Raw genomic sequence first — 6,924 nt, forward strand, 5'->3', positions numbered from 1 at the left:
TGCATGCACTCATGCAGAGTACACACAATTTTAAAATACATTTTCAGTGAGGCCTAGGATGGTAGCCTATGGGTAGAACACTTTCCTGACAGTTATGAAGCCTGAGATTCAGTTCCCAGAACTGAAGAAAAGAAAGCTTTGAGGTACCACTTCAGTCTATTATCATACTATTTTGTCAATTAACAGAACTCCAGACTAGCAGACTGCCTGACAAGGCTACAGAGCAAACCCAATGTAAGAACAACATCGGAGATGCTGGAGAGATGATCCCAACCCTTAAGAGCGCTGCTGGCTGCTCTTCCAGAGGACTCAAGTTCAATTCCTAGCACCTGTATGACTGCTAACAACCATCTGTAACTCGGGTTCCAGGGGATCTGATGCCCTCTTTCAGCTTCCATGGGCAATGAACAGACATAGATGTAAGCGAAACACCCATACAAATAAAATTTAAAAAAAAAAAATCACTTTAAAAAAAAGAAAGAAAGAAAGAAAAAGAACACCGAGGCAGTAGATGGCAGCAGAACTCTACTCCTGAAGAATACAGCCTTCAAAAAAGAGTGTGAAATAGGATTAAGTTGGGGCCTCTGCGTCTTTAAAGGCTCCATAAATTTTCCTGAGATTGTACATAAGAAGTTGTGCTAGACTCATTTTTCTGGGAAGCAAGTCCTTAATTTTTGCTCTACACCCAGTGAAAGCCATGAGGCATTTTCAGCAAATGGTGGAAAGCCTTGTTCCGTTTATATACACCAGTTGGTTGCCAAATAGCTTCAGGTTAGAAGCACTTGGGAAGTTATTAGATCTTACCATACACAGCCAGTTTGGACAGTCAATGAAGAGCTACATTTCGGCAGTTTCGTATGGTACAAGCTATACATACAGACTCGTGGTTGTCCCCAGCCCCCTCTCTATTACAGTTGATGGTGGATTCACATTTAAGATCAACTGCCTCATCCAAGTCTGTGTTTAGGAAAATGGACTTATCAGGCTCCAGTCCATCCCCAAGACTGAACAATGAGGACCAATGTGACATTAGAATCCCTAGCCATCCAGTCCCCTGGGCAGCTTTCTCAAGGTGTCTGATCAAAGAACCTCCCCCACGTGCTGACGGAAGTGCCCGTTAAGAGCTGAGGGCATAGCTCAGTGGTGAAGTGCTAGCCTAGCCTGCACAAGGCTCTTGGTTCAGTCACCAACATTTTAAATAAATAAATAAATAAATAAATAAATAAATAAATAAATAAATAAATAAGAAGAGGAGGAGGGAGGAGGAAGGGAGGGGGTAGAGCAGAAGAAAGGAGGTGGGAAGAAGCTGCCTCCACCTACGCCAGACCTGTAGCAAACCTGCATAGACTCCAAGGTGGTGGGCAAAGGAGTCTTTTTATTCTAAGGATGCTCCCCGACATCTGCGGCCAGAATAAGTGATTGCCGGTACCAGGAGAAGGGCTGAGCAGAGGTGCATCAGCATCAGATGGGACTGTTAAAATCGTGACCGACACCAGTGTAGAAACTGGAACATGTCAAAGTTTGCGCTCTGTTCATTAATGTGTGACTCAACCACCAGGCAAAACTGATTCAATGAGCCCTTGGGGAGAGAGCCTTATACAACCCACCAGGAGAGGCATGCTCAAACAAATGAGAACAGCAGCGTGAGATTACCTGCTTACAGATGAAAATGGCAATGTTCCTCAGGGAGGAAAAAAAAAAAAAGATACTATGGAATTTGACTCCCTAACCCCCCAAAAAGATACTGTAGAGTGTGACCCAAACTAACACACAGCTTCACAGTATCCTGACTCTAAAAAAGAAACTGGAATATCAAACACAAAAAAATCCTAGAGACTCAAATAATCCTTAGGAAGGTCTGTTAAATATTGGAAGAAGGGGGTGTTTGAATATTCCCTTATTTCCTAGTTTTAACTATTTTGTTTGTTTATTTGTTTGAGACAGGGCCTCTCTATGTAGCTCTGGCTGTCCTGGAACTCGCTATGTAGACCAGGCTGGTCTCAAACTCAGAGATCCACTTGCCTCTGCCTCCAGAGTGCTAGGATTAAAGGCATGTGCCACCCATGCCTGGCCCAATAATTTTTTTAAAAGATTTATTTATTTATGTATTATGTATATAGTGTTCTGCCTACATATATGCTTACAGGTCAGAAGAGGGCACCAGATCTCGTTATGGATGGTTGTTGTGAGCCACCATGTGGGTGCTGAAAATTGAACTCCGGACCTTTGGAAGAGCGGCCAGCGAGCCATCTCTCCAGCCTCTGGCCCAATATTTTTTTTAAGTGAATAAAGACAGCAGACTATGAAATGGACTCTACACCTCTGGGTGGGAATTCAGGTTGGAGCAGTTATGTTCAAAACCAAGAACCATGACTTGGGGGAGGAGACACTGCTGGAGATCCCGAGTTTATGTCTGAACTCCTTGGATTTCTGTGGGGCACTCACTGCTGCCACTTCTTCCTGTCATTTTTTTTTCTCTTTCTAGTTAAATGTATTTTAACAGCAAACTTACAGGAATAGCCCAGAAGACAGACAGCATTAAAAACATGTACTTGAATGTAGACAACTCAGAAAAGTATAGTGAATGGATGGAATCTACTGTGTGATAAAAATGCTACCAACACCATTCAGTTGCCATCAGTAAGAAATTTACTTATATTTTTAAAATCCAAATGCTGGCATTGTCCAGAAATTTTTAACAGATTTATTTATAATTGTTATAAAGTTGTACTGTTGAAATGTGTTCACTGAAACATTTTGTTTTCATTGATGAGTTACATCTTGCATTTATATTAAAAATTCACACACAAATGAAAGTGGAAAAATGGCCAATACCTGATTTCTGTCCCCTGTTTTTCCACTCACAATCATACACTTAGGTACCTTTTGATCCCGTGGAAAAAATATCTAACATTCAGAACTACTGATAACAGGAAGAAGAGGAAAAGAATTTTGGAAAATGAAATGTTTCCCCTCAAAGTGAACTCTTAAGCACATATGCGGCATGCCAGCTGGGTATCTTTTGGTACAATGTGGGTTGCGTGTTTGGCATGGATAGCACACAGGTTGGTATCTTCAAAAAGGCCAACCAGATAGGCCTCACTTACCTCCTGCAAAGCACCAATAGCTGCACTCTGGAAGCACAGATCTGTTTTGAAGTCCTGAGCAATTTCTCACACCAGATGCTGGAAAGGGAGCTTGTGAATCAGAAGTTCAGTGGATTTCTGATAACGTCTGATTTCCCTGAGTGCCTTAGTACCAGGCTTGTAACCATGAGGTTTCTTCACCACTCCAGTAGAGGGCGCACTCTTGCTAGCGGCTTTAGTAGCCAGTTGTTTCCTGGGCGCTTTACCACCAGTGGATTTGCGGACAGTCTGCTTTGTATGAGCCTTAGTATGGAAACCTCCTTACTTAACCCGCTTCTCCTTCGCTGGAGCTCAGCGAGCGAGCGAGGCAGCGTTGGCGTTAGGGAGCGGCCGTGGCATTGGCCCCCACTGCAAACACCATTCTCTTCCTGCCATTTAACTAAGTGACTTCTATCTTTGCTTCTAAACTAGTCATGCTTAACAACTTCTCTTAGAAGTTTATCATAAAAGCTCACTAAGCTTTCAAATTCTGTTCTTCTGTTCTTAATTGGAAAATTCATACTTTGTTTAAACATCAAAAACATCCTCTGCTTTCTGTGACACAATATCCACTGGAATTAAACTATGGCCATCAAGAAACAGGAACTAAAAGGCTAGATGTCCCAATTCAACATTCTCTCTCTGGGTGTATGTGTATGTGGTGGGGGGAGGGGTGTGGCAGTCATGTATGTACAGGCACATGTGTGTGGAGGCCAGAGAACATCCTCAGGGGCATTCCTCAGGCACCATCCACCTTGGTTTTGGGGACAGGGTCTCTTGGTAGCCAATTCATCAAGCAGGCTAGGCTGACAGGCCAGAGAGCGTCAGGGATTCTCCTGTCTCAGCCTGCCCAGAGCTAAGACTGCAAGTGTATGTCACCAAGCTGCCACTGAGCATATGGATGAAGCCCTGACCCTCTGGTGCTGGTTTGTAACTTTGTTTTGACTCCGGAGGGGAGGGAGGGATTGGAAATGAAATCTCCCCTTGGAATAAATACTGAAGTTGAGCCCTTCCGGGTTTCAGTTCCTTCTTATTTCAAGTAAGGTTAAGATGTAGCGATGTCTTTTGTCAAGCGGGATTTCCAGCATCCACTTTGTTTCTTCTTCTGTTGCTGCTGTTTTCTCTCTTTAAAAACAAGACTATATCTTTTTCTTGTTATGAAATTATCTCACAAAGTTTTATTTCAGTGTCAAAAGTTGAACTCCGGGCCTCATGCATGTCAAGCCTGTACCCTACCACTGACCTATGCTCCCAACTTCCTAAATGAACTGTAAAGTGAGTTAATTAAACTCACTTCACAGGACAAATGTGTCATTCATCCCTTTATTTATAATAGCATCTCATTTACTGATTCTTTAAATTTTGAAACCAAGTAATTAGTTTGACTTAAATAATTACATTGAAGGATGTTTTATATACCATAAAATTCTCCAATGTCCGGGTGTCTCTAATCAAAACATCATTCACAAGTGTAAAAGGGGGGGAGGGGACCCAGCCCAAACATCCAAACTGGATGAAAGGTCAAAATGTTATGCATACAGTAGAATAGTCTTAAAAATGAGAGACAAATTTAAAAATCTGCTGTATGGAGGGATCTTAGAGACATGCTAAGTGAACTGAGCCCATGACCAAGGATGAGCGCCGCAGAGCCCCGCTGACAGGAATGATGTAGAATCACTACAAGTACCATGATGCCTGGCAGTTAGGAGGAGCCGTTGGAGTCAGTGCGGCATAGGTGGGGAGTTTCAGCTGGGAAGATGGCAATGCTCTGGAACGTTCTGGAGGTGGATGGTGGCAAGAGTTGTACGACAATGTGATTTGCCTAATGCCAGAAAACTGTAGATTTAAAACTGGCCAAAATGGAGCCAGGCATGATGACATGTGTCTGCCATCCCAGCACTCAGGAAGACTGAGGCCGAGGATCGTGTGTGAGCTTGAGCCTCTCAGGGAACCCCAAGTCAGCCCAGCAGCTGCGTAGTGTGCGTCCCATTTGTTTACAGTTTGGGGTCAATGTATAACACTACCTGAACATACATATACATGAGGAAGGAGGGAGAGAGAGAGAGAGAGAGAGAGAGAGAGAGAGAGAGAGAGAGAGAGAGAGAGAGAGAGAAGTACTTTTTCATTTCTCTTGGGTAGAAATCTAGAAATTTTTACATTTTGGCCAACAGTAGACAAAGGTTCCCATTTGCTTACATTCTTGCCAACTCTTGCTACTGTCTGTCTTATTTGCTGTAGCCAGCTGTTCTAGGAGGTGTGAAGTGGTATCTGTGGTTTAAAATTAACATTTCACCCATGCCCAGTAAAGTCAGTCTTCATGTCACGAGAGCTTGTCAACCATTTACATGTTTTCTTCAGTGGACTTCTTGTTCTCAACTTTTGCTTTTTTCCCATTGAATTTACTGTCTTATTTCTAAGAATTCTTAAGAATTCTTTGTATGTCTTGCTGCAAGTCCTTAACAAATACCTATTTTGCAAGTATTTCCCCCTAGTCTGTTGTCTTGGTGGTGTGTTTTGAACTGTCAATTTTCTTTTATTTTAGTGAAGTCTGATGATGTGTTTCTTTACAGACTGGAAGAGCTTTTTGTTTAGCTCATTGTTTCAACTGTCTTCTCCTGTCCTCTTCTAAAATGTATCATTTTAGCTCTCATGTTAAACCTATTACCCATGGAGTTCATTTGAAAGTGTGGTGCTGGCAATAGTCTAAACTCACCTGTGTGCATGAGTATCTTGGGTCAACAACAACCATAAGTTGTTGAATTATTTTAAACAGCTCTCTAGTCAACTGCCTTGCACATTTGTAAAACAATACAACAAGAAGAAACAATCGACTATAAATACAAAGATTTCTCATCTCTTGGTCTGTTCCATTGACCTACATATCTTTACAAGAGTGGCATATTGTCTTGATACTGTGGCTATAAGCACAGGAACTCAGACAAAGCCAGATTTGAATCATGTCTTGTCTGTACCTCTGTCTAGCTATGTGACCTCAGGAACTGGGGCTTTAACATCCTCATCTAGTAAGACTGGGATACTAAAATTTGCTTCATAAAATTACTCAGAGGACCCACACAAAACAACTAATGCATAATACTTATAATGGTCCTTGACCTATAGCTGATGACTAATAAATGCTAATTTATGTATTATAATTCATATCTTCCTTTTGAATTGACCATTTATCATTATGAAATTTGCATCCTTCTAATTGGCAACATCCAGTTTCTCTTGCTGTTATTTTTACATGCTATATCTCTTTCCATTATTGTACGATCAGCCTGTTTCTTAACAGTTAAAGCGTGTCTCTTGCTGGACATGGTGGCACACATTTTTAGTCCCAGCACTCAAGAGACAGAGGCAAGTATCTCTTTGTAAGTTCAAGGCCAGCCTGATCTACATAGTGAACTCCAGGACAGCCAAAGCTGCAGAGTGAGACTCTGTTTCAAAATAAGCAAATAAACAAATAATAAATTGTATCTCTCATAAAATTTTACCCTCCTCTGACCATTGACTTATTTGGTCCATTTGCATTTAATGTAATTACTAATACAGTTGTGTTTAACTCCAGGATCTTGTTTTGGCCATGATCCTTAGAGTAAGACTCAATCCAGTACTGAGAATGTATGCCAAAGCCCCAGCCTTGGTAGGATCTGAATCTCCTCAACATTATCAAAGGATGGAGATGAATTCATCTGTTGATCATGGTAGCTGCTGTTTTCCCTTCAGCTAGATTTGGTAGCCTGGGGTACCCTGCTATCTTCCCTTTGCTATGACAATACCTGAGATGCAGGGGAAA

General features: G+C 41.8%; 1 pseudogene; it reads right to left on the reverse strand.

Moving 5' to 3' along the window:
- Positions 1-2,690: 2,690 nt before the first annotated feature.
- On the reverse strand, positions 2,691-5,848 carry LOC119087812 (annotated as a pseudogene).
- Positions 5,849-6,924: the final 1,076 nt, after the last annotated feature.

This window comes from Peromyscus leucopus, chromosome 4 (assembly GCF_004664715.2).
Source record: "Peromyscus leucopus breed LL Stock chromosome 4, UCI_PerLeu_2.1, whole genome shotgun sequence".
Lineage (NCBI taxonomy): Eukaryota > Metazoa > Chordata > Mammalia > Rodentia > Cricetidae > Peromyscus > Peromyscus leucopus.